We start from the raw sequence: 16371 nt of genomic DNA, 5'->3' as shown, positions 1-16371 counted from the left end.
TTTATTTATTTGGAGCATGAGTGGGAGAGGGACAGAGGAAGAGGGAGAGAATCTCAAGCAGACTCTACCCTGAGAGGAGAGCCTGACATAGCACTTGATCTCACGACCTGAGCCAAAATCAAAAGTTGGATGCTCAACCAACTGAGCCACCCAGGCACCCCGGGCCTCTAGCAAAATTTGAAATTTCTACACATGAGAGTGTGAAGCGTGGAGGGTAGAAAACACATGGGAAAATGTTTGCAGCAAAAAGTTACTATACTATATAAAGAATTCATACCCATTAATAAGAAAAACACTCTGTTGTTCAATGAATAAAAGACATGATTCCCAAATGAGAAAAAAAAAAACACAATTAGTAGGGAAACATATGGGAAAATGCACTTCTCCTCTGTAGTAACAAAGGACACGGAAGCTGAGACAAGGATGAGCTACCATCCACATCTAGCCGTGCTGTTAAAGCAGGACAATTCCAGGCTGCAAGAGATGGAGCATAAAGCTTTCTGTACCTTTGTCAGTGGTAGTGCATCATCTGGTGGTACAAGGGTTTTTTTTTTTTTTTAAGGCCTTTGATAAACACATAATATATCGAGAGCTTTAAATAATGGCAAGAAGTAGCAACTGAATGTTTCTCTAGAGTTTCGGGGCTAAGCCATGAGAGATGCAAGGACTTCTCAAGGTCATTCATTTATTATTTCACCCTATTCAATAATTATTCATTTAGTACCTGCTATATGCAAGACCCAGAACTACAGGCTCTGTTGATACAGCCATGAAACAGTGGTCATGATCTCCCAGCTAGCTGGTCCTCTGTCCAACTAGAATGCTGTACAGAGAACTTCAAGCAGCCTGGTGGGGCCATAGAATCTTCCCTGCAACATCTGAAAGAGGCAAAAGGCACTGACCATGCAGAGCCTGGAGCCCAGGCAATTAGTATCTCAGTAATTTAGGATGGCATGAATACCTTAGGAATATTCCCCTAAGGAGTGGGCAGTCAACTGTGGCAGGATTTGGAAGCCAATGACCTGGAATCTGGGCTTGACCTGGCTCCTTTCTGGCTGTGGGTTCTTGAGTGAGTCACTAACCCTGTGGCTGTGGCCATCAGCCCTACCCATAGTGGTGAGTGGCAGAGGGTTCAAGGTATTCCTGGTGTGAAAGTGTTTGGCAAACTGTGACATGTCCCCATGTGCAGAGGGGGCATTCGTTACTGAGGACACCAACGTTTCTCTGGAAGTAGTTGTTTATTTCAGTTAATGCCCCAGAATCCAAGCCCTCCTGTTGGGGTTGCAAGATCCCAGGTGCGGGGCAGGCTCCTCCTGTGTCTGAGTTTGAGTAAAGGGAGGATGCTCCACGTGGTGACAACTTCACGAGAACGGAGCTCTAAGGACTTGATAGCTAATTCTGTTCTGATTCATATATTGCTTAATTAGGGTTTTTACCCTGTACCAGATGGCTGTCTTCATTAAATCATGATCCGTTTGCTCTGACTGGAAGCAGCTGGTTTGGGGTGGGGGGGGTGATGGCAATTTATTTCCTTCGTGTCAAAATGAGCCATGAGGAAGGGAATTCAGATGGAAATGATGCAATTTGTTCTATTTAATTTTATCTGTAAAATTAGGGGGTTTCCCCCCCTTGAGCCTTTTAAAGGTCCCCACCATGATCCTTACAAACCTTAAGCAATTGGGGAGGCTAGAACAGAGTCACCTCCTGAGAAACTGGCAGGTGAAGCCACCGTCTGGGCTTCCAGGGCCTGCGTGTGCAGCTGCACCAACCAGACAACATCAGGGTAGACCAGTGATGTCACTTTGGGAGGCAAATCCATCGCTCTTGGAAAGGAAATTTTTGTGCTTTCCTTTTTTACTTCTTTGGTCTATTTTATTTCACAGTTGGGAGAGTAAGCCCCAGCAAGGGAAGGTGATTTGCCCAAGGACACCAAATGGGCAGGTCATAGTCAGTCCACAGTAGCCTAGACTCTCACTGCTCATCATGGAGTCCCCAGACCAGCCACATCAGCATCACCTGGTTGCTCGTGAGAATTGTAGAGTCTACATCCAACCCAGACCTACTGAATCAGAATCAGCATTTTATTAAGATTCTCAGAGGATTTGTGCTCATGAAGGTTTAAGCAGTGTGGTGACTCCAATCACATCCAAAGGGGACAGAGGTGACTTGGATCTAGTTTGCTTCAGAGTTATCATTTGTGGGACATATGCCAGGGGCTAGGAGCGCTACAGTTTTGCAAGACACTTCATGTATTTTATCTCATTTAAATTTCACAGAAGTGTTAAATGCCAAGCAGGACCTTTCTTCCCGTTTTGCTGATGGAGAAATTGAGACCCTGAGAAGTCGAGTGCACTTGGCCAAAGCCACACAACTACTAGATGAGATTTAAACTCAGGTCTGTCTAAAAGTCAAGTGGGAGCTTGTGACGGCCGTAACCAACATCTCTAGTGGCAGGGACTTTCTAACCATTGTTAGAGCTAAAGATGTCTTCCGCATCTTTCTAAAGGTATTACATTCATCCCTGCCCTCTGAAGTTAAGTGGATGAAAACATCATTTTTTCAAAATTATAAACTCCATAATGAATATCTATTATTTTAGAATATAAGGAAACCCATAGATTCTAAGAAAGTATGCAGAGTTGTTTGTCCTTTCACTGAGAAAAACAAGTCTGCTGGATTCTTTAAATAAACTTTTAATTTTATTTTAGAGAAGTTTTAGATTTATAGAAAAATTGTGATGATAGTATAGGGAGTTCCCCAGGTCCCTCATACCTGGTTTCCCCTGCCGTTGCCACCTTACATTACTATGGTACATTTCTCCTCACTAATGAACCAAACTTGGTTTAGATTTCCTTAGTTTCCCACCCAAGGATTTTTTCTGCCCCAGGACCCCATCCAGGGCACGGATCCCATTTACTCACCATGTCTCCTGAGGCTCCTCTTGGCTGTGATGGTTCTCAGACTCTCCTTGGTTTTGATGACCTTGACAGTTTTGGCGAGTCGGATATTTTGCAGAAAGTCCCTCGGTTGGGATTTGTCTGGTGTTTTTCTCATGATTAGGCTGGGATTATGGGTTTGGGGAAGGAAGACCAGACAAATCACCGTATCATAGGAAGGGGGATTACATACTAGCAACATGACTTATCACTGTTGTCCTTGGTTCTGACTGCCTGACCGAGGCCATGCTTATTAGGGTGATCCCCTGTAAGGTTATTCATTCCCTCTCCCCACTTTTTCATACTGTGTCCTTCGGAAGGATGTGTAGGGGAGGAAAACTTCTACCCATCTTAGGGTCATTGGCTGGATCCCTGCGAGTCTGGCTGACAACAGACAGATTAGTATGAGAACAACAAGGAAGTTCAATGGCATGTGCTTTGTGTATATACGTGGGAAAACTTGGTGATGAGTAACTCAAAGGGGTGGTTAAAACATGGGCTTATATGCCATCTGAACAAAACAAAATTACATTTTGAACAGGAGTGATAAGACCAAGGAAAAAGATTTTGACTTTCTGGGGAAAGCAAATTTTAGGGGGAATGATGAAAGATTAGGGCTAGTTAGTATTGTTTGGTATGTAGATTCCTTGGGTGCTGTCTCATTGATTAACTCTGTCCTTTCAGGCAGAGAGGGGATGGAGAGACACCTTTACGAACTTACGCACTGCTTTTAGACAGGTAGAGGGAGGTCAGAAACTTTCCTTGTAACTGCTTCTTGCTCAATTGCCTTCAGCTCAAAATAATCCTTATGCCAAAGTGCTATATTTTAGGGCGGCCTATTCCACCATCCTTCAGAAGTCACTATGCACAGCCCACACTTGGAGAAGGGGAGTTGTATTCCTCCTTCTAGAGGATGGAGGATTGACATAATTATTTGGAATTCTTTTGCATGTAGGATTTATCTATTCTCCCTCACTTATTTATTTATTTATTCAATCATGTGTGTATGTCACTACAGCGGTGTGGATATTTATTTTATACTTCAAGTTATAATCTAATACTACTAGATTAATCTTATTGTTCAAATTGTTCTGACTCTGGCCATTGGGAGGCCTTTCGGTTGGTTCTTGGATCCTTTTGGCATACTCCCATCATTGTGGATTTTCTTGGTTACATTTCCTTGCTTTCTGAATCTCCAAAATATTTCAGGTTCATTTTATATATTCCCTTCTCCTGCACTAGAATCCACCATTTCCCCAAGGACCACTTTATGTTTTGAGTGTGTGCACTTTGTGTAGTCCATCAGTTTACCCCCTATGACATCAGTGTGACAACCACTCCTAGCATTACCACCATGTGTGGGGCCAGCTATCAGTGTCTTTTGTCCTTCCTGGTTTACTACATCTAATCAGCTGCTGGTTGGAAATCTGAGGCCCCGTTAATCAGAGCCATGACTAAAGTACCTTCCTATCTCAGCACCAGGAATGGGTTAAGTGTCCTCCTTGCTTCCTAATGCCTTTTCCAGACCATTTTCTCTCCTCATTTGATGTTCATCCTACCCAGTATACCTCCCCTTACCCTGATTAGTTATTGATCTGTTTTTCCCCCTTATTCGCTGAGGACTTGAACTCCTGGTTCACCATTTTCTCTACTGAAATCTCATTCTCAATGGCTACAGTGTTAGCCACAGTGTATGTGTGGATAACTCAGTCCCTTGGTCCATCAGTTCTTGACCTTTCTACATCCAACAACCTTCTTCATCCCAACAAAAACACCTATCTCCATTGTCACACCACAGACATTGTCACCATCAGTGATCATATCACCTTGGAAATGTCAGTTGCAAGAATTCCACAGGTCACTCACTCTAGCCCCCTTGTCACCATCCCTCCCTCTCACCATACCCTCCATTCCAAAGGCTGGCACTCTCTCAGAGTACAACCTCGTCTTACTTTAGATTCCTTTGGTTCACCCTTAAAGTCAATTTCTTGCAGATTGCACCATGCTGTTGCTCTTCATCTACCATTTCTCTTACTTGGCCAGATGCCACCAGATTGAGCTCAATGACCCTCTTCAACTACCCTCATTAGGTGCTGGCACCCAAGCAGCTGACCATTGCTGGAGAGAACCTCACATGTGGGCTAACTGATTTCACATGAATATTTAGGACTGCAAGCCTCACATGAATATAGTTGAAGCAGCTGCCGTATCCATCCCTTCCTGATCTCTTTCATCCTAAGACCATTGCTTGTGCCTGGCATGAGTTTAGGCACAGAGATGAGAAGTCATGGACCTGGTTCTGGTCTTCCAGGAGGCACAGTTCAACTGCCAGTTTCCTCTCCATCTTCAAGTCCTGTTGGCTCATAGATGCTGGATTTCTGCATGAGCCTCTTCTACAGACATCTCTGGCCTTTCCCACCTCACTTAGGATTTACTATACCTGGCCTTGTATATCGCCATAGCAAGCAGGGAGCCTGCTTTCTCCCTTTGCCTGTGTCTCTGCCTCTTTCTGTGTGTCTCTCATGAATAAATAAATAAAAAAGAAATTTCTTAAAAAAAGAAATAAAGTCATTGCTATGGCAATGGTGACAGGGGGCTAGAGTGAGTGACCTGTGGAATTCTTGCAACTGACATTTCCAAGGTGATATGATCACTGATGGTGACAATGTCTGTGGTGTGACAATGGAGATAGGTGTTTTTGTTGGGATGAAGAAGGTTGTTGGATGTAGAAAGGTCAAGAACTGATGGACCAAGGGACTGAGTTATCCATACATACACTGTGGCTAACACTGTAGCCATTGAGAATGAGATTTCAGTAGAGAAAATGGTGAACCAGGAGTTCAAGTCCTCAGCGAATAAGGGGGAAAAACAGATCAATAACTAATCAGGGTAAGGGGAGGTATACTGGGTAGGATGAACATCAAATGAGGAGAGAAAATGGTCTGGAAAAGGCATTAGGAAGCAAGGAGGACACTTAACCCATTCCTGGTGCTGAGAAATTTCTTTTTTATTTATTTATTCATGAGAGACACACAGAAAGAGGCAGAGACACAGGCAAAGGGAGAAGCAGGCTCCCTGAAAGGAAGCCTGAAGCAGGACTTGATCCCAGGGACTTGGCTCTGGAGCCGAGTTTCAAATTACTGTTGGATCAGATTCCCCAGTTCATCAGCCCCACCACGTCCAGTGTTCAGTGGCAATGGAACCCCCAAAATGATAGATAGTCCCTGATCGATTTGCAGCCCGATGGCAGTGGAGCCATGCACCTTGCCATTAAGAGAGCCAGGCCTGGCAAGAGAGATGTGGGCAAACAGAGCTGGGTATTTTCATGATCCAACTCTGAGTAAATTCATTGGAGGGCCTGTTTAGCTTCAGGGCAAGCAGGAAGAGATTAAATAAGTTAATGGACGAGATAGCACTTTTTAAACTGTAAAATAGTTGTGAAAGCACTTTCTCACAATGAAGTGTTATGTAAATATAAGATGAGCTGGGGGTGAGCTGCCCTGAGAGGATGTGAGGGGAGTGTAGGGAGCATCTCTCCAGAACTGCAAAACAGCAATGTCTGTTCAAGGGTTTCCAGCTCCTTTATGAATTTAGGATTATCAATTTTGCTATTGAGTGAATATTTTTCTCCCCTTTCAAGGGACTTTGCAGCAAACTGTGCTGTCACTCCTGGATGGCTTCCATGTAAAAGTGCATGCTGCCTGCAAGGGAAATTGTTTTAATTGTCCCCTCCCTAGTCAAAAATGTAATTCTATCTGAAATTAGGTAAATGTAGTAAGTTCTAAAGAACAAAGAATGATCCCTTGAAGATTTATAAAAGGCCTAAACTGCTACATAAGGAATTTGATATTTTTCTAACTAATAACTACTACTAGTGATTACATGGCTATTTACCTTTGTCAAAACCCATAAAATTATACACTTAAAACTGGTACATTTTGTAGTGCGTATTTATACCACAATAAAACTGATTTTTTACAAAGGCATGAACACCTGGGGACAGTATGGCATTTTTTTCAAACAATTATTATTAGTTAAATTTAACCAAATATATTCCTAGATACAGAATGTTTCTTCATATGTCATTTAAAATTTTATTTTTAGGACACACACCTAAAGCTGAAATAGCGTTGTAAAACTTTGAATAAGCTTCCCATCAAAACCTCTAAGAATTTTCTCATATTTTGTTGCTTTGTATTTCAAATAAAAAATCCATTATAGTGCTAATTATAGGTGTAGGGGCCAAGGGCAGGCTACCCCAAGATGGACCACTTTGGCCTGAAGACTATTTTGAATTAAAAAGCATAAAGTTGAGGGTCCACTTCTGGATTCTCTATTCTGTTCCACTGATCTATGTGTCTGTTTTTTTGCCAGGACCACACTGTCTTGATGACCACAGCTTTGTAGTACAACCTGAAATCTGGCATTGTGATGCCCCCAGATATGGTTTTCTTTTTTAAAATTCCCCTGGCTATTCGGGGTCTTTTCTGATTCCACACAAATCTTAAAATAATTTGTTCTAACTCTCTGAAGAAAGTCCATGGTATTTTGATAGGGATTGCATTAAACGTGTATATTGCCCTGGATAACATTGACATTTTCACAATATTAATTCTGCCAATCCATGAGCATGGAATATTTTTCCATCTCTTTGTGTCTTCCTCAATTTCTTTCAGAAGCGTTCTATAGTTTTGAGGGTATAGATCCTTTACATCTTTGGTTAGGTTTATTCCTAGGTATCTTATGCTTTTGGGTGCAATTGTAAATGGGATTGACTCCTTAATTTCTCTTTCTTCAGTCTCATTGTTAGTGTATAGAAATGCCACTGATTTCTGGGCATTGATTTTGTATCCTGCCACGCTACCGAATTGCTGTATGAGTTCTAGCAATCTTGGGGTGGAGACTTTTGGGTTTTCTATGTAGAGTATCATGTCATCGGCGAAGAGGGAGAGAGGGAGAGTTTGACTTCTTCTTTGCCAATTTGAATGCCTTTAATGTCTTTTTGTTGTCTGATTGCTGAGGCTAGGACTTCCAGTACTATGTTGAACAGCAGTGGTGAGAGTGGACATCCCTGTCTTGTTCCTGATCTTAGGGGAAAGGCTCCCAGTGCTTCCCCATTGAGAATGATATTTGCTGTAGGCTTTTCATAGATGGCTTTTAAGATGTCGAGGAACTCGGCCATAGTAACTTCTTGCAAGATACATCCATGAAGGCAAAAGAAACAAAAGCAAGAATGAACTATTGGGACTTCATCAAGATAAGAAGCTTTTGCACAGCAAAGGATACAGTCAACAAAACTAAAAGACAACCTACAGAATGGGAGAAGATATTTGCAAATGACATATCAGATAAAGGGCTAGTTTCCAAGATCTATAAAGAACTTATTAAACTCAACACCAAAGAAACAAACAATCCAATCATGAAATGGGCAAAAGACATGAACAGAAATCTCACAGAGGAAGACATAGACATGGCCAACATGCATATGAGAAAATGCTCTGCATCACTTGCCATCAGGGAAATACAAATCAAAACCACAATGAGATACCACCTCACACCAGTGAGAATGGGGCAAATTAACAAGGCAGGAAACAACAAATGTTGGAGAGGATGCAGAGAAAAGGGAACCCTCTTACACTGTTGGTGGGAATGTGAACTGGTGCAGCCACTCTGGAAAACTGTGTGGAGGTTCCTCAAACAGTTAAAAATAGACCTGCCCTACGACCCAGCAATTGCACTGTTGGGGATTTACCCCAAAGATACAAATGCAATGAAACGCTGGGACACCTGCACCCCGATGTTTATAGCAGCAATGGCCACGATAGCCAAACTGTGGAAGGAGCCTCGGTGTCCAACGAAAGATGAATGGATAAAGAAGATGTGGTTTATGTATACAATGGAATATTCCTCAGCTATTAGAAATGACAAATACCCACCATCTGCTTCAACGTGGATGGACCTGGAGGGTATTATGCTGAGTGAAGTAAGTCAGTCGGAGAAGGACAAACATTATATGTTCTCATTCATTTGGGAAATATAAATAATAGTGAAAGGGAATATAAGGGAAGGGAGAAGAAATGTGAGGGAAATATCAGAAAGGGAGACAGAACGTAAAGACTGCTAACTCTGGGAAACGAACTAGGGGTGGTAGAAGGGGAGGAGGGCGGGGGGTGGGAGTGAATGGGTGACGGTCACTGGGGGTTATTCTGTATGTTAGTAAATTGAACACCAATAAAAAATAAATTAAAAAAAATAAAGTTGAGGGTCCACCTCTGGATTCTCTATTCTGTTCCAAAAAAAAAAAAAAAAAAAAGCAATGGGGGTGGTGGAAGGGGAGGAGGGCGAGGGGTGGGGTTGAATGGGTGACAGGCACTGAAGGGGGCACTTGACGGGATGAGCACTGGGTGTTATTCTGTATGTTGGCAAATTGAACACCAATAAAAAATAAATTTATTATTTAAAAAAAAAGCAATGGGGGGACATCTGGGTGGCTCAGCATGGTTAAGCATCTGCCTTTGGCTCAGGGCATGATCCTGGAGTCCTGGAATCCCTGCATGGAGCCAGCTTCTCCCTCTGCCTATGTCTCTGCCTCTCTCTCTCTCTCTCTTTCTGTGTGTGTGTCTCTCATGAATAAATAAATTAAATATTTTTTTAAAAAAGGAATCAGCAGCGCATGACTGGCTCAGTTGGTGGAGTCTGTGACTCTTGATCTCGAGGTTGTGAGTTCAAGCCCCATGTGGGGTGTGGAGCCTACTTTAAAAAATAATAATAAATAAAGCAATCAAGAGCCAGCAGACTCAGAAAAAGCTCTTTACCTCTCCCACAACTGCCTAAAAACAATTTAGATAGAGGACATGCTCCAGGTAGAGAGCTATCACCATAGATCACTACGTTATGATAAGAACTAGGGCTGGGAGCCAGAGAGGGACCTAGTAAGTCCTGTTTGACTTTCAGCTTTCTATGCCCCGTTGTGTCCAAGTGGCCCAGCAAACATTTATTTGACAAACACTTTTTCCCATCTTTCTATGAAGTGCATTTCTTCCCCCCTGAAGTCTCAATCCCCTGCCCCCTTCTCCTCAGTTCAGGATGGCATACATACTTCACTGTGCCTGACTGCCTTTGGAATTTCCACGTCTGTGTGGATTCTCCATTCGTACATTACTCAATTTGATTTTCTGCTGTTAATCTATCTCATTTTGATTGTTAGTCCAGCTAGGGGGACCTTGAAGGGGACAGGATATTCTCACTTCCCGACACAAGAAAGCTCTTGTTTTAACTTTCTGACACATTTAATCAGGTGGAAAATTCTACCTGAATCTCTGCCACATTCTTCACTGGCCAGATGCTAAGAAAGGAAATTTAAAGATCGTTTGCCACAGCGCTGAAGGCAAAGTGTATTCCAGTAAAAGTTCCCAGCGATTAGTTTTCAAGTCAGGGATGATATACCTTGTCTTTGCAACAATCTGGTATTGACGGTGGGTCCAGCATATTCAGTGATTCCTCCTGTGATGCAAGAGCACTGGTTCCTTACTCTTGACACTTCCACTGTTAGGGAAGGAACATAATTAGTGAAACCTTTTCTGTTTCATATTTCTGTCCTTATGGAAGGAACTTTGTTTCATATAGTATAACACCCAGTGCTCATCTCATCTGTGCCCTCCTCAGTGCCCATTACCCAGTTACCCCATCCCCCCACCGACCTCCCCTTCTGCAACCCTTTGTTTGTTTCCCAGAGTTTGGAGTCTCTCATGGCTTGTCTTCCTCTCTAACTTTTTTGCCACTCAGTTTCCCACCTTCCTTTATGGTCCTATTTCTTATATCTCACATATGAGTGAAACCATAGGAAGGAACTTTGTTAATGGCCTCTCTCTAGCCTCTTCCCTCAATCTCACTGGGGGCTGAGGTGAGATTGGCAAATATGGAAAAATAAACCAGGCTGGCTTAGGTTAGCTTCTCTAGTCTTCATCTTGAGAGTTAGCCTCTCCACCAAAGCCTGAATTCTCTGCTCTTCTATATCCTAGGAGTGACCCAGATGGACTCCTTGCGATATAGACAGTCCCATTCCAGCTGCTAGGAGCAAGTGGTTAAATCAGCTTAATTCTAGGGTTTAACTTTATTAAGTCCACTTATCCAAGGTATAAGCCATGTTCTCCAATCTAAATATTCCATCCAGGGGCAACTGGGTAGCTCAGTCAGTTAGGCAGCTGACTATGGTTTCAGATCAGGTCATGATCTCAAGGTCCTGAGATTAAGCCATGTGGTAGGGTCCAATCAGCATGGAATTGACTTGAGATTCTCTTTCTCCCTCTCCCTCTGCCACTTCCCCTGCTATCTCCCTCTCTCAAAAATAAATAAATAAAAAATTTAAATATATTAATAAATATTCCATCCACCTTCTCTTTTGGACAGAGAAGAGAGGTGTCATCAATGAATAATACTCAAAGACCCCTTATAAGACAAAGCATTGGATATGCACTGAATTTCCAATCTTACCACCTGGCTGGAATATGACTATGCACCTGCTACTTAATCTTTTCTGAGATCCATCTGCAAAACAATACCAGCATTGCAGGTGTGAGCATTAAATGATATAATGGAGGGGAAAGAGTTTAGAAAACTGTGACAACCTCTGTACATATGAGCCATGCCTAAAAACATTTGCTAAACTAAATACTTGTGTTCCCTTCAAAGTTCCTATGTTGAAAGCTAATACCCAATGTGATGGCCTTAGAAGACAGGGTTTATGGGAAGTGATTAGGTCATGAATGTAGAGTTCCCACAAATGAGATTAGTGCCCTTATGAGTCTCCAGAGAGTTCCGTTGTCCCTTCTGCCATGTAAGGACCCAGCAAGAAGACAGGATGTAGGTCCTCACCAGACACTGAATCCATTGGTACCTTCATCTTGATGTTCCAGCCTTCAGACTTGTAAGAAATAAATTTCTGCTCTTGATAAGCCACTCAGTCTATGGTATTCTGTTACAGCAGCCCAAATGGGGTAAGACATGTAACATGTCCTTGGTAACATGTACACATGCAACATGTCCTTAGAAAACACATGCACACATCCACATAGAGACCCAAGCTATTAATATGACATTTGTTCTCTTAGCATTGCATAGATCATTGTCTGCATTATAGTCTTGGCTCTGGGACTATCCCTGAGCAAGACTTGGTAACAGGTAAGGGCGCCATTTGTTGGATGCCATGTGAATGTAGTGAGGTGGTTAAGAGCATAGACTCTGGGGCCAAACAGAAGTGGTTTAACTGGACCTCCACCTGGCACTAGCTGGGTGTCTGTGGGTGAATTACTTCACCCTTCTGTCTGATGACATATGAGAGTAATAGTGGGAACTGCTCTGTAGGGTTGTCATAAGCATTAAATGAAGTAAGGCATGGGAAAAATTCAGTTTGAGTCCTGACACATAAAGCTTTCATTACACGTCAACAAGCATTACAGTGTCTATCCACCACCTCCACATGGCACACATGATGTCCACAGCCCCCAGGCAGGCCAGGATCCTCACTAAAGCTCCCCATCTGGGCCCAGCCCTCTTCTCATCTCTTGTAGCCCACTCAGCTCAGCATCACTCATGCTCTCAATTCCCCTAACCAACCACCTGATGCATGTTTGACTCAAGCTCCTTGCAGATGAACAGGGGTTATGCTCATTTGTTCACACATCCATTCATTCACTAAGCACATGCTGACCACCTGCTCCATACCAAACCTGGGCTGTGAGTAGGGACTACAGAGATGTATCAGTCTTCTCCTACTCTTGAGAAGCTCACCTAACTGGGTAACAGACTCAAATGACTCCTTCCAAAGCTGGCTTAGAAGAGCCAACTGTGGAGGGATAAGCAGTGTTTTGGGAGGGCAGGACATGACTCCCTCCAAGGAGATCGTGTTTAACTGGAATTCTGAAGGCAGGGATGTTGAAGAAAAGCCCCCTGAGATAAGGGAGGAGTGAGGAAAGGGATTAAGGTAAACAAAGACAAGGATGTAGGAAGCTATGAGGATTATGACCAGAAAGGTTATAGAGATCCAGAGCCTAGAATCACCAGGAAGGATTCTGTGACCAGAGATGATGTTGTGCAGTGAACCCAAGTTAGGCTTTGTAGAGTTCTGAATCTATGACAAGAGCTTCCGGGTGGTATGGGAGTCTGGTAAAGATGTTTAACCCATGGTATCCATTGATTGGAGCAGCTTCTTGGAATGAATGATGCATAGGCAAGTTGGGAAGATAGATTGTGACCAGGTGGGGGGCCCAGATGTCTTCTGAAGACTAGTGAGTAGCCATGATCTTCAGTCCCCTGTTGACTCATTCACCTGAGAACTGGTTGTTGAGTTTCCGACATCAGGCAACAGCTACGCATCTCTGAATGGGGCACTTGAACCTCTCTGGGCTTCAGCTTCTTTATCTGTGAAAGAAGGGTGTCAGCATTCAGGGACTGAGGTTGTACTATCTGGAGCTGGGTTTTGGGCTCAGACTGCTTTTGGTGCTTTCTGGAGTCTTCTGTAGGATCTCCCTCTGGCCAACCAACAATACTAGACTTGAGGACTTAACTAACTCATCCGCTTTTCCCAAGCTCCATTAGACTCTCACTTCCCGGAGGACAAGGGCAGATATTTCCTTATCATCTGGGCACACATCATCGGTCCTTGCTCAGAAACTGAATGTCACATGAATGTCAACCTTGTCTGAAAGGGTATCTTCTCCAGGCAGATGAGAAATCACAGATGCAAAGGGGGGATTTTCATCTATTGAGCCTTTGCATTATGCACATATAATGTGGCTGCAGTCTTCAGTGACCTTCATTTAACCGCCAACAACCCTAGGAAGAAGATATTTGTATTCTCATGTTCCCCAGGACCAAGCTGAGGACCAAAGAGACAAAACAAAGCATTTGCTTAAAGTCACAAAACAAGGACACAGCACAGCTGGGGCTGGCTCTACATCCCGTGTTCTTTCTGCTACCCCACATTTTAGAATCACGCTGGCCTGCTGGCCTGCCATGCACCTGTCATCCTCTGGGATCTGGGAGTGGCCCCCGCATATCTCAGGATCCTGGGTGTGATGGCCCTCCCCACCTCAAGCATGCCATTGTGCTGTTGCGACATGATCCGGGGAAGAAACTCTACTTAAATGTATCTCATCCAGCACCTACTCCAGCAGGAAAGACAAATGATTAAACATGCCCTGTGTGCCCTTTCAAATCCTGGCAGAGAACAACAATTAAAACTTCTCATTTCAGGAGCTGCCCTGGAGACAGATGAAAAGAAATTAAATGTGGAATAGAGGGGGAGAGAAGGGCTTCCATGGGGGATCCAAGTAACTTCAGGATTGTTCAGAGAGATGATCATTTTACAGCTGGCTTAGCTAACAGTCTGTGGATGGAAACTCTTAAGAGCAAGCCCAGAAAATTTCCAGAATGGTCAGTAAAAAATAGCATTACTCAACATGAATATAATATGCATTTGCTTATAACAATGCTTTCTAACTTAAAAAATAAAATTTCCATTAAAGAAAATTTTGCAAGAAAGCAAATCAGGCAGGAAGGAGAAATCCCCTTGGTCCTACCCCCTTACCCCAAAAAAAAGAGTCTTCTTGGAAACAGTAGTATCTGACTCACTCTAGTACTGCTCCCATAGTATCTGAATTCAAAGCTACAATTCAGAGGAAAGGGAAGTTTTATTTAACATCTACAGTCTGCCAGGCACATGCTCATTGCTTTGCTTTTGTTGTTTCAATTAACTCTCATGATGATACTCCGAGGACAGTCTCATTATCCCTGATTTAGGGATGAGGAAACAGAAGCTCAGAGAGGATCAGAAATGTACCCAAGTCACACAGTGTTCACTTAGAGACTGGATTCCCACTTGACTCTAATAGACTCCAAAGTCCCAATTATGCCCAGGGACCTTGGAAGGGACAGCATGGAATAAGATTAAGACTTGGCCTTTGGAGGACCTGGGTGGCTCAGTGGTTGAGTGTCTGCCTTCGGCTCAGGGCATGATCCCAGGGTCCTGGGATAGAGTCCCACAGCAGACTCCTCGCAGGGAGCCTGCTTCTCCCTCTGTCTATGTCTCTGCCTCTCTCTCTGTGTCTCTCATGAATAAATAATTGGAAAAAAAAAAGACTTGGTCTTTACTCTCCAACTGTGTACAGTCTAACAGGTTTGGTCAGGTATGTGCAGCATCAACCAGAAGCCCAGACAAAATGCAAATGGTAAGAAGACGTTTAATTCTAGCATAGTCCTTTCTGCTGAAGGGAGGCAAAGTAGGACAAGATTAAGGGAAGGGGTGACATTTGATCTGATTGCTAAAAAGTGGGATGGGGGAGCCATATTGGGGGAGACGAAGAGGATTCTAGGCAAAGTGAACAGCCTGAAGAGAGAAAAAGAGGTGGGACACTCAAGAGCCAAGAACGGGAGATATATTTATTTGACTAGAACCTGGGGATGTATGAGTAGAAGACACATAGGCAAAGAAAATGAAGCTGAAAATGAGGGTAGAGACAGACATTCAAGGTTCTTGGTTAAGAATCTGAATTTCTGTTATCGAGAGGGGAATGACATGCTCTGAGTAGCAGTTTAAGAAAATCATTCTAGCAGTATCTTGAAGGCTAAATTAAAGTTGGGGGGATAGCTATAGGTTGGCTAAAATCATCACACAGGGAAAAGGCTCTTGATAACAATTATGGGATAAGGAGGAAAGGAGGAGATTACTGGAATATGAGATATGTCAGAGAGATAGAGATTTCTGGCCTGAGTCATTAAGAAGATGGTGGACTCGTGAGAGGAAAAGAGAGGAAAGACTATTTGAGGGGAAAACCACAATGAGATCAGTTTTAGACCAGTTGAGTCTGAAGTACCCAAAAGGCTTCCAGGTGGAATGCCCAATAGCCAGGTGGTTGTGTGTATCAAGCCCTGGAAATGCCCGTTTAGCAGCATGTTTTAACACATCCTATTGTAGACCCAGTGGAGGCCTTAAAGATGATCCACCCCAGCCTCATTATCCCTGCAGTAGACCTCTTCATTTTGGAACCTCTTCATATCATTGACTTCCCAACACCCATCCCCCAACACAGAGCCACTCCCTTTCTTTGGGATCTTCCTCTTGAAGTCACAACCTCTAGTATTTCCCCACTCTGGTCTAATCTTCCCATTTCTCATGCCCTGAGTTCCAGGGAGGCTTCAGGGGTACCCTTCCTCCCCCGGCCTCTCCATTTTTTCCCAGTCTTGGGCTCCCTTGAGCCCATTTCCTGTCCCTACCCAGCCTTTATTCCATGGTGGACTGTCTAAGCCATTCTTTTGTCAACATTCCTGAGTCCATTGTACCTCTACGCCTGCATAGTGTGCAGCTGGCAAAACTCCACCAAAGCAAAAGAACCCCATCTCCCTCTCTGCTCCTGGGCTAGATCGCTGAGTAGCCAAG

Source organism: Canis lupus, chromosome 8 (assembly GCF_011100685.1).
Source record: "Canis lupus familiaris isolate Mischka breed German Shepherd chromosome 8, alternate assembly UU_Cfam_GSD_1.0, whole genome shotgun sequence".
NCBI lineage: Eukaryota > Metazoa > Chordata > Mammalia > Carnivora > Canidae > Canis > Canis lupus.
The sequence above is the reverse complement of the archived record's forward strand: the minus strand, read 5'-3'. Positions refer to the sequence as shown.